At 41.9% G+C, this 16,932-nt stretch overlaps 1 protein-coding gene, 1 non-coding gene and 1 pseudogene across 2 annotated transcripts in view; all 3 read right to left on the bottom strand.

Annotated features, from left to right (window-relative positions):
- Positions 1-16,932, bottom strand: part of CHST9 (carbohydrate sulfotransferase 9) — a 277,877-nt gene that overhangs the window by 53,461 nt on the left and 207,484 nt on the right. The gene's annotated exons all lie outside the window — the stretch shown is intronic.
- Positions 8,091-8,702, bottom strand: LOC143662660 (SREBP regulating gene protein pseudogene; annotated as a pseudogene).
- Positions 14,065-14,171, bottom strand: LOC143662895 (U6 spliceosomal RNA). The gene has a single exon (XR_013165663.1). It is a non-coding gene; the product is annotated as a U6 spliceosomal RNA (small nuclear RNA).

Below are 16,932 nucleotides of genomic sequence, written 5' to 3'. Positions count from 1 at the left end.
CACAGGTACTCTCCACGTTCTCTCTTCCAGCCTGGGGTGGTAACAACTCTCCTGGGATTTCTGCACTACTTCCTGAGGTCCCTGGTACTCTTCACACTCTGGAAATATTCCTTTTCTAAATTTCTGAATTTTTCTCACCTGGGTGTGAGCTCTGCTTCCTTTGGACCCTTTGTGCTGACCCTATCTCTGGGGCTGCTGCAGCCCAGCTGAGCACTGGGATGTGACAGCCAAGACCACCGCAGCAAACATCTTTAGGGGTATCTGGTGCAAGTGAGGGGAGAATTGGTAGATGGTAGGTGAAAACTATGAAAAATATGTTTATAAGTACAGGTGGGTGATGACGTTTATGAGTTCAGGTAGGACACACGCTGAAGACTTCAAGAAATCATTAGTGGATGGGGTGGAGCCAGGGAAGCATAATTGGTGTTTCTCAGAAAGCATCAGACTTTTGGCTTGTTTGTTTTAAACTTTAGGCTGATGTTTTCTGAGAGTTAGCCAACACTCAGATGAGGAAACTGAGGCTCAGATAAGCTATTCAAATTGCCCATTTATTCATTCATTCAGCAAATATTGAGGGCATACCATGTACCAGGCACTGTATGGGGGATAAACAGTGAACAAAACAATAAAAAATTCCTCAGGGGCCAGAGAGATGAATTACATGGGTCATACTCTAATCTGAGCCAGTCTGCCTTGAAGCCCAGTGCTCTTTCCACTGTACCATATTGCTTCCCATTAAGGATTTGACAAAATCTTAAAAGGTGCATTCCTCTGCCTGTTTCTGAAATATCATAGACTATGGAGCCATTTTTGCGTCTTCTTTTCCTCCAGATGAACACTTTTAGTTAAGCTTGGCAGAGTCTCCAAGCTTCTAGAACTCTGCAGGCGGCTAAGTCATTACTGGGACTAGTCACAGAAGCTAATGTTCATGCTTATTACTGAGCCGTTGGGTCTATTTTTAAGAACACAGAGAATGAAGAGATTAGCTGCCTACAAGCTCCCCCATCTGTTCAAATAGAAAAACATCACAGAGCCCTAGGGTCCTGGGCAGTACAGATTTACGCATGTGTTTTTGAAGAGCACTTAAAAAAAAAAAACTCAATAAAGTGAAACAACTCTTTATGTGTCTCTTTGCATGAGGAGATCCATTGCAATTTAAAGAATATCGTGTAGTGATTAAGAGCATGGGCATGGATGTCAGGCAGACCTGGGGTTCAATACCAGCTCTTCTAGTCACCAGCTGTCTGGCCTTAGGACCTTTACTTAACACCAGTAAAACTTGATTTCTTCCTCTGAAATGGGGATTATCGGAAAAATATTTCACTCATAGGATTTTCCTGAGGATTGAATGAGATAATGCATGCATGGAAGTTAGCACAGTGCCTGGCACCTAGTAAGTGCTCAGTAAATGCAGCCACTGCAATTCCATGCATTATCTCTTTTACCTAAGGCAAACCTAGGAAGGAAAGGGAAAAAGATCGTGCGACATGTGCATTTATAGCCAGGGCAGCAAAGTTCTAGTTTTATAAGAAGAAAATTTTATGTTTTTTTCTCACAAATTAAATTTTATCTGAATTAAATTTTTACATGAATTCTTAAATATCATAAGATAACATAAGAAAATGAAGGCAGAACTGAGACCCTGATGTATCTAACGTTAGACAATGTTTACTAAAGTTTCAAAGCTCTATAAAAATTGGAGACTAAATCTAAAGCTGTATCATTTTCTTTATTCCATTACTTGCATTTAACTTAACCATTTAGAAATTGGTGCAATGATTTAATTTATTCAGAGAAAGCTCTGTTCTGTGTTTCAGTTAACAACCTTAACAAGATATCAGTTACATAAAACACATGTTCTTCACCAACTGTCTGGTTACTGGATTGGTGCCCACATAGGGACAGGCTGCTCTATTTAGTCTTCCTGCACTTTCCCAGGTCGGGGCCGGGTGGGTGGGAGGCTTGTGTGACTGGCACCCCAGCAAAGGGCAATTGCATGCAAATACAGGCAGAGGGAGGAGAGGAGTGGAGGGGGAGGAGAGGAGAGGGAAGGCTGCGGGGAGAGAAGGGTACTTAGAGAGACACGAACATACATGATAATTTTAAACTTCAAATGCATTTTCTCATTTAGTGCACATTAATTATTTGGGTGGTCTATTTTTCTTAACGCTTTTGCAATAAGTGAAAAAGTCAAAGTGACACCCAGCTTACAGTCATAGAAAATCTAGTGTTCCTTCAGGCAGAGCTTCTTGGGCAGGATTCTGCAAACAGGAAGCAGCTGTGCCAAGATATTGATCCCCCAGCTCTGGGGTCTGCCAGGCAGGGCCTGGGGTAGCCCAAGTCACCAGGCCCCTCACCCTCCCACCTCTAGCTGTCTTGTCCATTTGCCCTGTGTGCCTTGCAAATATTGCCATTTCCTATATGGACACTTCGAACTGCACCCTTTCATACCAGGGCTAAAGGAACTTTGCAGGGCTGATCCTGTATTTCAGCACAGTGCAAGAAGAGCATTAAAGAGCCAAGGGGAAGGAGTAACACAACAAATGCATGTTCAGGGAAAGAAGGTAACGTGGGAGGTCTTTTTGCCTGGCAGCCAGAAGTAAGGTCAGGTTAAAATGGGGGGAACCTTAGTCTGGAAAATAACGGGCCTATCTCTTTCTTCTGTTCAGAATAAGGGATCTGTTGCTTTCCTTTATTACATGCAGTTGTACAGAGTGAAATACTTCTTTGGAAGTCTATTAAAACATTTTATTTAACACTTAACACAAGAAATCACTTACTCCCAAGTGCTGAACCCAGCATTATTTGGATTTAGAGTTTAATCTGATGGTGAGCGTCAGCTGGTTGGAGGGGACCTGGGCTGAAGCTGCACTGTGCCACTTGCAGAGTGTTTTACAAAAGCCCTTCCCTGAGGTGGCACGTACTGGTGTGAGGGGGTGCTGCTTCCACGTGAAAGAGCAGCCTAGCTCGGTGGGAGTACAACTGGTTTCTAACCACGTGAAGATTTGTGTCAGGAAACCTGAGTGTGTTGACAACATTTTATATGTACCCAGGCAGTGCTCCGTGCTTTTTATATAGATTGGCACCCCTGGGCAGTGGGCCATCTGGTTGCCCCTTAGTTTGACCCTGGCCTGCAGGGATTTGGCAAGCCTGGGATTGGGCAAGTCCAAGCTCTGTCACTAGTTAGCTGTGCAACTGCAATGATCTCTAAACCACAGTTTGCAAATCAGAAGGACGTGAATGATAATAGAATCTGTTTCATGGAGTTGCTGTGGAGATGAAATGAATAATGTGTGTCTAGAAGAGCTTGAGAAATGTTCACTCGTCTCATGACTCCTGCAACAACAGAAAAATGCACCTTTAGAGTTAAGGGTAATGAGATATTATATCAGTTCAATCAGATGCTGGAAAAATTCAGAGAACAGAGAGCACGTAACCAGTCTGGGACACAGGAAGAAAGCGTCCTATGGTAGGACAAGAAAGGATGTTGAAGAAGCAGAGTTTAGAGATAAAATGCTGGAACTCAGACTACCACGCAAGTTAGATGGGGCTGGCGATTAAAACTGAGCATATCTGCAGATGACCTACTTCAGTTTGTATGCCTGAAGTTATAGAGTTTAGCAAAAATATATACTTTATTGGTAGTGCTGCTTTCATTCTTCTCAATTCATTGTTTTTGTTTCTTTCTCAGACTTAGGCATTCCCAGCTGATGTATCAACTGACCACACAGTGCGGGAGGGTTAGTTAGGAAGTCAGTTTGTTTGTAATTTTTAAATAACTTTCCTAATACATTTAGAATGTGAAATACCGTATAGTAGCTATGATTCATATGACACTGATTGTAAAAAATCACAGCAAAACTATAATTGATAGGCTGTTTTCACTTTTGTCCAGAAATCTCTTCTAAATCTCTGGAAAAGATCAGGGACAGCAAAAGCAAGTCAAAAGCCTTAAAAAATGTGTTATTGTTGTTTTATACCCTGAAACAGAAATACGCATTCTTTTTCTTGAAGACTCTTAAAATTTAATTTCCCTTTAAAGTCTTTTGAAACAGACCTGAATATAAATAATGCATTTAGTACTTATTGATTTAAATAAAATCCTTAATGAAATGCTGTACTGGTTTAGAATCTGCCTCTCTCTCTCTCTCTTTCACACACACACGGTTGCAGTGCCAGGGAGAGAGTTCTTACACTAGTGTGGCCTTCCAATGTGTTCATCACGTATTCCTGTCATGCATCGTCATGCCAGTTGTCTCTGAATTCCCCAGTTACCCTGGCAATGTTGGAAAGGACCCTGAGTTGATATCAATTGACCAAGTGAAGAAAAGTTGGCTGTTCGGCGGCACATAGGTTATACTGGCATTGCACCTTCTCCCTGGCTAATTTTTGGTGATTACTGGTGATTTGAAACCAAGACATTCATTGCTCCTCTCCAATAAAGAACTACAGGTTCAGAAAATTCTGGAAATCTATGTAATTTTCCTAATGTTCCCTTGGGCAGATGCCCTTGGCTAGCCTGAGGATTCATGTAATTTTAACCTTAGGAGCATTTAAGCAAACAGTACAGATCTACTTTTCTGAGGAGTGGGTCAAAAGAGTGTGACCTAAATAGTGGGGGCTTTTTATTCTTTTTCTTCTCTTTTTTTTTTTTTTTTTTTGCATGGGCAGGCACCGGGAATCAAGCCCCGGTTTCTGGCACGGTAAGCAAGAATTCTGCCACTGAGCCACCATGACACCTCCCAGAGGCTTTATTCTTTTATGAAATCTAAAAGTAATCACATGCATTGCAAAAAAAATAATTCCAATACTGAGAAAGAAAATTCAGAGTGTCGCCTCACCCTTGGTCCCATTCCTCATGGGTAACCACAGTTCACATCTCCTTGCGTAGTTCTGAAAATTTTTGATGTATGTGTCTTTTTGCTTTTACCCCCTGTGGGGACATGCTGTACATGCTGCTCAGCTCCCTTTTCTGTGTTTTTCTTCCATTTAACAGTGTATTGTCAACATTTTGCTGTTTATCCATATAAATTTACCTCATCATGTTTAATAACTGCATTGTATTCTCCTGAATAGGAATCCTATAATTCATTAGATAGATAGCTATTATGTGTGTTTAGAATTTTTCTAAATAAAAATAATTTGTTAATGACCTTTCTTGTATTTTTGTGAATTTTTAAACGAATATCTATATCTGTAGATTACATTCTTAGAGCTGGAATTGCTGGGCCAAACAGTATGTAAGTTTAAAAGCCAACTTACCATAAAAAAGCTTGTACAAACATATACTCTCCCCAGCATGTATGAGAGTGGCTGTTTCACACATATCTTCTAGCCATTAGTATTAGCAAGCTTTTAAATCTTTGCTACTGCTACCTCATGGTTTTCATTGGCATTAAAAAATTACGAGTGAGGTGGATTCTTTTATGTTTACAAATCATTTGTATTCATTTTTCTGTGAACTGCCCATTTTCCACACAGCTAAGTTTTATTTATAACAGCTCACTGAACATTAAAGAAATTAGATATTTTTGTGCCAGATTCTAAAGAATGTTTAACTCTTTGCTGTTCTATTTTTGTGTCGACATTTGAAAATATTTATGAGGTTAGTTTGTTAAAGATTCTATTTTGGGGTTGGCCACGGTGGCTCAGCAGGTAGAGTTCTCGCCTGCCATGATGGAGACCCGGCTTCAATTCCTGGTGCCTGCCCATGTGAAAAAAAAAAAAAGATTCTATTATGATGCACGAGTTTCATGTCATCTTAGAAAAGACTTTTGCCAACCCATGGCTGTTAAAAAATAAACTATTTTCTTCCGGTACGTTTGTGATTTATTATTATTTTTTGATAATTTATTTTATGCCTAAAAATTTTATATGCTTGAAATTTATTTTGGTGGAATGCTCAAGGAAAGGGTTCAGATGTATTTTTCTTCCGGATGGCTAGATGAAATGCCACCTTCACCCAAAAAAACTCCCACATAGGCTCAGCTCATCGATGCCTCTCATGTTTTTTAACTTCATGCAGCCATATGTTTTAATACGGTTTACTACCTAGTCTTCTTTATTTATTACTCTCTTTTCCTATTAATTCTGAAATAATAAAAGGGTGGAAACCTCTACAAAGGTAGAAGGTGACCTCTGGTTGTTATTATATGTTTGGCAGTTGTGATTCCAGATAAAAATGTATTTATTATACAAAACGGTTATTGTAAGGCTGCAGGGCCGGGCACTGTTCTAGTCACCAAGTATACAGCAGTAGGAAGGAAAAGATCCTTAATCTTACTGTGCTTATATTATAGAGTGTGGGAGAAACAAACAATGGGCAAATAAATAATATATGATATAATATTGTGCCATGTATTGTGTTCTAGTTTGCTAACTGCTGGAATGCAACACACCAGAGACAGACTGGCTTTTAATAAAAGGGGATTTATTTCATTAGTTCTTCAGAGGAAAGGAAGCTAACTTTCTTTCTTTCTTACATGGGAAGGCACAGGGTGGTCTCTGCTGGCCTCCTCTCCAGGCCCCTGGGTTCCAACAACTTTCCCCGGGGTGACTTCTTTCTGCATCTCCAAAGGCCTGGGCTGAGCGCGAGTGCTGAGATGAGGTATGCTGAGCTGCCTAGGCTGTGCTACGTTGTGCTCTCTCATTTAAGCACCAGCCAATTAAGTCAAACGTCACTCATTGCAGCAGGCACGCCTCCTAGTGGACTGCAGATGTAATTAGCAACAGACGAGATTCAGGTATCATTGGCTCATGGCCGCAGCAACAGAACTAGGTGCCTTCACCTGGCCAAGTTGACAACTGAATCTAACTACCATGTAGTGCAATAAAGAAAATATTAAGGGTGATGGGATAGTGAGTGAGAGGAGGATGGAGGTATTTTAGACAAACTGGTCAGGGACTGCTAAGTGAGTGTCAGAGGAGCATAAATCTAAGTTAACTAGGCTTCAGATTATTGTATCCAATTTCTTTCTAAAGAGCTTAACCTTGATGCTTCCGTATCTAAAACTGACTTTATCATCTTTTCCTTAACATCTGTTCTCCCTTTATTCTTTGCCATTTTTTTTTTTATGTGGGCATGGGACTTTACTAGACAATGCTCCAGAAAAGATATACATATACATGAAAAGATGTTCAACGTCACCAACCAAAAGGAAAATGCAATTTAAAGTCATAATGGTATGCCACTTCACACCTGCAAGGATGACTGCTGTTTTTACAAAGAGAAATAACAAGTGTTGGTGAAGATGTGGAGGCGTTGTAACGCCAGTGCATTATTTGTGTGAATGTAAAATGGTGCAGTCACTGCAGATATGAATAGCAGTTCCTTAAAAAGTTAAATACAGAACCACCATTTGACCCAGCAACCCCACTTCCAGACATAAGCCCAAAGACAGTGAAACAGTCACAGACACTTGGACACCGATGTTCATAGCAGCACCATTCACAATAGCTAAAAACTGGGAACAACTCAAGTGTCCACCAAACAAATGACTGGATCAACAAAATGTGGTGCGTGCACACCGTGAAATACCACTTGGCCATAAGAAAATCTGAAGTTATGAGTTAAAACAAAAACAAAATTAACCCCTTAGACAGAAAACATTTTATCTAGGCAAAAGGATAATTTAGCTCATGAAAATAAAGAGCACACGATAACAGGAACAATGAGAGCAATAAAAATAATTTTCTTGAATACATTCAACTAGAAAGGTAAGGCATTCCGCTCCCCTCCCCAAAAATGATCACTTTCTCAGTATTCCAAAGAAATCCAGTAAGTCATTTAAAAGCAAAAGGGCTCAGATCTGAACCGTAAGTCAAAGCTTGACTCCTGACACGTGGGAACTCATAGCCTTCCACAGCGACTCTGGAAGAGCTATCCAAGAATGTCAGCTCCACCCAAAGTTTGTCTTTTGCGAATGGGAATGGCTGGAGCTTCCCCGTTGCTTTATAGAACAGTTCCATCGGCTAAGGCCCGGGGATGAGTGGAGCCAAAGAGTGCAACCCGAAAATAGTTTTCCGTAATGCCTTTATCCTCTGCCGATGCACTAGGTTTGAATGCTGAAGGCCGGCCTCAGGCGGGCGGTTCTGCCGCAGGCCCCCTTCTAGCTCACGCTTTAAGTCTTCTGCGCCACACGAGGGCTCTCGCCGTGGCAGTGCTTTGCCGTGGGCCCCCTATAGGTATTCTCATGCCGCACACTCTGGGATGAGGTCCTGCATTTAGCCAAACACAATTCAAAGTGATCTTCCGACTGCCACGAAGAGTTCTCGAATGCCACGGCTGCCCGGTTGAGAAAGCGCAGTGAGAGAAGTTGCTCGTTGGCCGCAGGCGGCCGGGGACGCAGTACTCAGGCGCAGCAGCCGCGTTGGACACGCAGCCTTCGTAGCAGTGTTGCTTTGTGCTAGGGACGTTGAGGTGGCAGCAGCCATTCCCCGGCAAAGCCTTCCTTTAACAAATGTATCCTCATTCATCGAAAGGAGGTGCTTCCCTTGAATGGAGTTACAGCACTGACTGGCTGGTCAACTGCTACCGCCCAGGTTAAAGCGCACTTTCCAGGGAATGGGCTGATCTCCTGGAGGGGATCCCGCCTGCACCCTGCCCTCTCCTTCTGTTTGAATGTGCTGATGAAGAAGTAGGGGACCGAGAGTCTGAAGACCAGGGCGCGCACCCACCTCGTTCACCGGAGCCGGCGCCACATCCGGCTCCAGGGTCACCATCCCCGCCGGACCCCTGCGCACTAGCCTCAGGCGCCCGGCAACCCATCCGACCAGCCCCGGCCGGCCCGCGACCTGTTCTCCGCCATTTTGAATGGTGTTTTCATTGTATCTCTGAGTCACCCAGACCGTGAACTTTGGGGTCCTTCTTGGTTCTTTTCTTTTCCAGCTTGGTAGGTCCATTATCTGTCTCTTCCTTGCCGGTGGCATCACCATGGTGTATGCTTTCAATCACCCACAATGAGATTGTCGCATCTTCCTCCAAACCACTCTCTCTGCCCCCACTTTCAGCTGTACTCACTGTGATGGATATTATGGCTTCCTGATTAAACACTTTGAGTTTCTGGCAGAAAATAGGTTTTGCCCATAGAATGAAATAATAGCTTGCTTTTATCTCTGATTCGAAATCCTGCAAAATCTGAGTTTACACAGTTCTCAGGTTTTCTTTCCAAATGAAATAGTACCTCTGCCAGGTACTATTCCAAAATCTGTTTTTTGCTTTTGTTTTTGTTTTTCCCAAAGGCTCTATGTTTTGACTCATTTAACCCTGACAACAGCTCTGTGAGGTAGGTACTGTTATTATTGACATTTTACTAATGAGGAAATGGAGGCACAGAGACATTAATAGACGTATCTGGTCACAGAGCCAGTACATAGAGAGTCAGGATTTCATCTGAAGCGTGCTGCCTCTAGTCTGAAGGGTATTTTCTAATATTTCAAAGACCATCCCTATTTACATGTGATTGAGTGACATTCCTCCTGGTAGGAATACATTCCCTTAAGCCTTCAAGGCCAGGTCAGGTGTCTTTTCCTGACTCCTTCACTAACTAGCCCCACTCTCAGTGGTTGCTGCCCACTCTGAGCTCTCAGGACTGTTTTTGGTTATATCACTCGCCACCACACCGTATGCCATGTGCACACGGTGTACACAGCCTGATTTTATATGTGTGTTCTGTCTCTGCAGCTAAGTTGCGAGCTACTCTAAAATGATGCAGTGACTTACTCTTCCGTGGCCCTAAGAATGACCTGCTCATGTAGTAGGTCTGGATAGTGATAGGGTCCTTTATGGAATAAGGCCACCATCCAGGCATTAGTGACAACTCTGGTGTATTTAAGTTTAAGATATGCTTTTTAAAGCTTTAAAAATAAAGCCATAGGAATTCACTCAGCAAACATCTACTGAGCATAACCCAGGCATTCTGAGTACCTGTCATGCATCATCAAACAAATGAAACTAACTTAGTCCGAATAGGCCAGGCTATGCTGCAATAACAAATGATCACCTAGTCACAGCAGATTCAAATGAAAGGTTTATTTCTCTATGATGCAGTATACCTTTGAGGACTGCTAGAGGCATTTTGCTAGTTAGTCACTCCAGGACCTAGCCCAATGGAGCAGCTCCATCTTGAAAGGTGCAAGTTGCTGTGGCAGACGGACCGTGACAGAGTGTGCTGGCTCTTAAAAGCTTTGTCAGCAAGTAGCACACAAACCTTCTGCTCACCTTTTATTGGCCAAGGCAAGTGACAAGAGTCTCATCTCAGTTCAAGAAGGCAAGGAAATGCACTCCTGCAATAGACTTGGATGAAGAGAGAGCAAGGCTGTCTGAATAGCTCTCATGACTATCCCATAGACAGATTTCTATCTTCTGGAGCTGATATTCTAGACTCTAGAGGGGGATACACATTATAAGTACTAAATAAAATATAGAAGTAAATTAGAGAATATGATGGGAGATGATAAGTGTTATGGAAAAAAGGAAAAGTAGAGCAGGGCAAGGGGGCAGGAAGTATGTGGGATGTGGTGGAGGTGGCAGCAGCAGGTGCTCATTAGGATATTGACACTGACTGAGGACTTGGAGGAGGTGAAGGATTAGTGGTGAGCTGTCCCAGGAAAGAGGATTCTTGGCATAGGCAGCGGTTATGCAAAAGCCCTGAGTGTCTGAGGAACAGCAGGGGAGACTGCACGGCTGGACAAAGTAAGGATGGGCAGAGTCAGAGGAAATGAGCCCAAAGCGTGCAGGACCTTGGAGGCTGTTGAGAGGATTCTAGCTTCTACTTAGAATGAAACAGGGAGCCAGGCAGGGCTTTGAGCAGAAAATAACATGATGGCGTGATTTAACTTAACTTTGAAAGGATCTGTGTACTGAGTTGACTCTTAGCGGGGGAGGCAGGGGCTCAAGCAAGATGAGGATACTTTTCCTTGCTGTGGGCTCTGATTTCAGATATCCTTTCAAATGTGTATGTTTTAAAATACGGTTTTCATTTCAAACGTTGCATCATACCCAGAATGAAATCCGATTATTTCCCACAGCCTGGCATGACGACCCTTGCTTCCTCCGACTTCACTGGAACCCCTTCCTCCCTGCACGTACACCAGTCTCCTCTGAGTCACTCGGTTACACCAAGTTCTTTCCTGCCTCACTGAACACACGTTCTCCTAGTTCCAGTCGCAGCACAAACAGTGTATCTGTAGAGACATTCCCTGACTGCTTGCTGAAGCCTCTCTTGGTTATTCTCAGTCACACTGCTCTCTCTCTCTCCTTCATGGCCTTCATTACCATCTGCAGCTCCACTGCTTATTGAATTTCCTTTTTAGTTTCAGTTTCTGCTCACTAAAATGGAAGCTCCATGAGGGCCGGGATTGGGTCTATGTTGTTCTCTGTGGAATTCCCAGTGTCTAGAAGAGGACCTGGCAGAATTAGTTACCCTCCAAAAGGGTGCGTGAACAAATGAATGAATGAATGACAAGTCCCAAAGGTTAAGTAGGAGTTAATGAGGCAAGGATGCAGGAGAGTGAATAAAAGGTGCCTTGGGAATTTAAAGAGATTTTCAAGTGTCTTCTGTAAACTTGAGGCGGTGATGCTCTATATGGTGAAGCGTCTCCTGAACTCCAGACTCAATCCCATCATCCTGGGTCTGCTGGGGAGTCATCGTATTCCATTTTAATGATCTGTGTTGTATCTGTTTCTTTCTCCAGGGCACACGCCCTCTTCTTCCTTTTATTTCTGATGCCTAAATGCTCAACAAATACTTTTTGTATCCAATTGTTCTGGCTATTCGTATCTTTAACTTTCATCCTGACCTCTCTAATTAGATCCTTCATAGAAATAAAACAGAAATTCATGACCCTATCATGAATCTTGTAGGGTCTTCATGGAAGAAAACTTTACACACATGCCATGACCTTTCACACATGTTGAGATGTTTTAAATCAAGCCAATCTGGATCACACATTTGATTCCCTATATTTGCCGTATTCCACCGCAATTACAACATCAGAAGACTAGGATTCGAATTATGATCTATCTGTGACCACTCAGGGAAATATCTGTTTCCTTTTTGAAGTTTTAAATTCAGATGAGTTTTGAAACAAAAGAAAGAAGGGACCAATAAAATGAAAATCAGTGTTCAGGAAGAGGTAGTGGGTACTAAGTGGGCATTATTAGTAGCATCCGAGGTCTTTAACCTGTAGCAGCCCATAAATAACCAAGGTGCCAAGGCAAACACTACTTATTTTGTAATAACTATCTCAGGACCTGCTGGGCTATCTAAGATAATAGCAAACATGGAGATGAGAGAAGTATGAAGAATGTGGGAGAGGAAGAGGAAGAGGAGACCAAGACGTGAAGTCATGTTTTCTGCACCTTAAAACTGTTTTTTTTTTTCACTGAAAACTTATTAGTGATTTTAGTTGTAGGTTAACACTTTTTGTTTTAGGCTAAAAACTATCCTTCTTATGTCTATATGGTGCTTAATAGTTTTTAAATACTTTCCCAATCCATGATCTCATTTGATCCTCCAAACAACCAGTAAGTAAGCAGTGAAGAAAGAGAAGCTCTGAGCTCCAGGCAGCTTTCACCAGGATTTGGGGACTGTTCAGTGGGAGAGCTGCAAATGTGGAGCTTTTGATAGTACACATACTATGGCCTATCCATTTTATCTATTAAATTTACTGTTTTATTAGATTAGGTTCTTCTGGAAGGGTCCCTGAACTAAGATTGCAGGTGCCATTGATGTAGTAAGGAAGAGCTTCTAGAAGTAGGTAAAGAGGTGGAAAAGCAGGATAGGGAAGGGGAAGGAAACAAGCAAGGGTGATTTCAGGTGACATACCAGACAGCCTGATTTTCTTTTTTTAACCTTTTTTTACTGTATAGTATAACATATATACAAAGCAAAGAAATAAAAAGCACTAGTTTTCAAAGCACTCTTCAACATGTAGTTACAGGACAGAGCCCAGAGTCTGTTGTGGGCTACCATATGATCCTCTCCTATTCTTCCTTCTAGCTGCTCCAGAATATAGGAAGCTAGAGGGCTTAAATATTTTTCTATCATCACAATTTACTTTTTTCCTTCTTTATTCTGTGAAAAATAACATATATACAAAAAAGCTACAAATTTCAAAGCACAACACCACAATTAGTCGTAGAACATATTTCACACTTTGACATGGGTTACAAGTCCACAATTTTAGGTTTTCACTTCTAACCATTCCAAAATACTGGAGACTAAAAGAGATATCAGTTTAATGAGTCAGCCTTCATACCCATCTGTTAAATCGTATCTTCTCTGTATAACTCCACCAACACCTTTGATATTTCCATCTATCTCTAGGGGCCAGACAGCCTGAGTTCTGAGGGATGGGGGAGGAAGGGCTGCAGAGCATAAATTACGTTTCAGAAATTATTCCACGAGTGGAGGCCAGTGCAAAGGACTGGCCTTTTGTATCCCTTACTCCTCAGTTGGTGGCCAGTCACTGGGGATAAGGTCCCCTCCCAAAAAGAGCAAGGAGGAGCCAGTGCCCGTGAGCAGTCCTCCAAAGGGCATGGGCGCCAGCCTGTCAGTGGCAATGAGCACTTAGAGGGGCTCCGACAGTGTACCCCAAATTGATGTCCATTGGGAGGATTAGAGGAGCTAATGTTAGTGGGTCAAGTGAAAGCAATTTAGATTTTTTAAAATGTTACAGGAAATAAAAATAAGAAATCATTTTATTCTGTTGCATCGTTAGGGCTGACTGAGCCATCAGGGCGTCTCCTTTAAAATCAGAATCATGTAGAGTAATCTGACTTCCTCCCTAAGGAATCTGATATGAAGACCCTTTAAGAAAAGTGGGTGTGGTTAAAGCTGAACATTGTTTAATGGAATTTACAGAAATGAATTCTGTTAACACATTCTGTTCAGACAGAAGATCAAGCCTACAAGACAAGTGATGGAGCCCCAAGTCGTATGGCCTGTAAATGGCAGCACCCGAACATGAACAAATGTGCAGTGGAGTAAAATGAATTATATTTGGTGCGTCATCATCTTGCCCGGCTTAGTCATAAGTTACCCTTTTATTCTTTTGTTTGTTTGTAATATGGAACACTTCATGAATGTGCATATCATCCGTGTGCAGGGGCCATGCTAATCTTCTCTGTATCATTCCAATTTTAGTATATATGCTGTTGAAGCGAGCACACAAGTTACCCTTTTGAGCAACCACCGCAGCCAGCCTTGCTCTGGGTGTAACCTCACCTAGCAATGCCTGTATCTCCATATGATTTGGCTGATAAGCGCCACCCTTGCTTCCTCAAATAGTCCTTGCCATTTCTGCACTTCATGCCATCTAATGTACTAGCAAGGCATGTACATTATGGCTCAGATGATAAGAGTTGCCCTCCAAATGGCCCTTGCCTTTTCTGCTTTTGAGTTAATATAGTTTAAAACTTCTGATCCCCAGTATCTGTGGGAAAGCCCTATTTCTCCCCATCCTGGGTCACAACAATAAAGGATTCACACTCGCGTCTTCTCCCCACCCTTCCACTGACCCCCACGGGAACCCAGGCTTGGTAAGCTCTGGGCCCTCTGCTGCCCTCATTCCCTCTCCATTTCCAGGTATTTGATATAACAGAGCGGTCCTTTCATGCATTCTCAGCTGTCTGGCTATCTGTGTTTGCATCTCATCACCCAAAGAACATCCACATAAAATCCAAAACTTGTTGCCTAGTCCAGAATCCTTTCCATGTCCCTTCATGTGAAGCACTGGGAAGCAATTTTGCTTTTCCTCTGGGGAGCACTAGGTGAGGATTCAGAAGGGGAGAGACTAGGGGGAGTTTTCCCTCCTTCTGCTTCTGAAAGTCAGCTTTCTTGGGACCCACTCTGACAAGGAAAGGTGATTTAGTCTCCCTGCATGTTTTTGAAGTCCATCTCTACCACAAATGGTGTTTCAGCTTGCTAAAGATACCAAAATGCAATACATCAGAAATGGACTGACTGTTAACAATGGGGATTTATCAGCTTACAATTTACAATTCTAAAGTCATGAAAATCTCCACATTAAGACATCCATAGGAAATACCTTCTCTGAAGAAAGACTGCTGGCATCTAGGATTCCTCTGTCAAATACCAAGGTGTCTGCTGGTACTTTGCTCTTGGGTTTTGTTGCTTTCAGCTTCTGGTTCCAATGATCTCTTCTCTGAGCTTCTGTGGGTCCTTTCTTAGCTTCTTCAGAGCTTTTCTCTCCAAGCTCATTTGGCTTTTTCTGCCTTTTATCCTCTCATAAAGGACTCCAGTAAAGGATTAAGACCCACTTGAATTGGGTGGCCCACACCTCAATTGAAGCAACCTAATGGAAAGGTCCCACCCATCATAGGTCTGCACTCATAGGAGTGGATTAAAGGAACATGGCATTTTCAGGGGTACATAACAGCTTCAAACCAACACAGATGGGCTCTTGTAAGGAAGGAGGAAACACATTCTCTTTTAACTCATTTATAGGGGCTGCATTCTATATATGAATCCACATAGAGCTCAAAATGGGAGATAACCAGAATGGTCTGAGGGAAGGAAGCTGGGGGCAGAAAGGACATTGACTCTGAGATGACCACCATGGTAGAAATTCTGATCTGAATGACACAGAGTTAGAAGATGAAAAAAAAATCCAGTTCCTCACTTCTTTTTTATTTAAGGCAGTTTCATTGACATATATTCACACACCATACAATTCATTCAGATTATACAGTGAATGTTCACAGTATAATTACAGAGTTGTGCATTCTTCTCCACGCAGCTATATGAAGTGCTGATGTATCGCTACCAGGGCTAGAGGTCTTTATTTTTCCTTTTGTGAGGAATAAAGGATCTGGCAGCTGTGTGTGCTCTCCCATCCCTTCCAGTGTGTGAACGTCTGTCATGGACTCGAAGCATTCTCGTTGTAAAGTCATTGAATCATTTTACAAGAAGGTAAACATACATGTCCCATCTATTTTTTTTAATTTCTAAGAAAATGTGCATTTCTAAATTTAAAAATGTAACTTGCTAACACATAAAACCATTTAATTTGTACTGAAGTTAAAAAAAGAAGTTTAAACAAAATCCAGATGGGAGCTGTCTAAATGCTGGATTAGAATGAACACTAGGTCAAATACAATAGCTAGTCCTGAAGCAATAGCTAGTCCTGAAGCAATAGCTTGCTGCAGAAGTACAAATCTATCCACATTTAGTCTAAATGTAGGGTGACCTTTCACTACCAAGCCTTGAGCTCAAAGTCAGCTGCACTTATTGGAAATCATTTCCAAAGGTCATTTGTAAAAAAATAAAAACATATATATATGGATTTAAAGATGGCTTTCATATATGTGGAAAGTCAAATCTGCAACACTAGTGAAAAGTAATACAGGCAAAATCACTGTTGCAGTGAGAAGTTTTGAAAACAATCTGAAAGGTATAGGGCCAAACGGATAGCAATTTATTTTTCTTTTCTTATCCATCAGTTAGAAGTATTCCTTTGTGTATTACTAAGCTATTTACCAAAAGCATGTGTGTAACAGAAAAAGAATATGCACTATCACACTTAGGAGAGAGTTAATGAGAACCATTTTCTTTCATTAGATTAGGGATAACACTACACTGAAGCCAGGCAGAAAACATTCCCATGAGCAAAAGTCCGACTCTCATTCCAAGAAGTGACATTTATAATGTGGGGTTTCCAACTTGTCATTAGAGATTTTTCAAAGGGCATGTATAGCTGAAGTCACTAGGGCATGATTATGTGTGCCACTTTAATAAGTTAAAAAAAAACTTCACTGGCTCAGCAGGATTACTGAAATATTCTTATGTTCACCAGTGAATGCTAAATGAGCCCTCTTTACAGGTACAGGTAGGAGAGCAGTAGATACGTGCATGTAAAAGATAGAAGATGTGCTTGGATGATTTTCAAAAACATTCCCTCTCTTCTCCC

The sequence above is a fragment of the Tamandua tetradactyla genome, chromosome 18, assembly GCF_023851605.1.
Source record: "Tamandua tetradactyla isolate mTamTet1 chromosome 18, mTamTet1.pri, whole genome shotgun sequence".
NCBI classification, from domain to species: Eukaryota; Metazoa; Chordata; class Mammalia; order Pilosa; family Myrmecophagidae; genus Tamandua; species Tamandua tetradactyla.
This window is presented reverse-complemented; position numbering and strand designations above follow the sequence as displayed.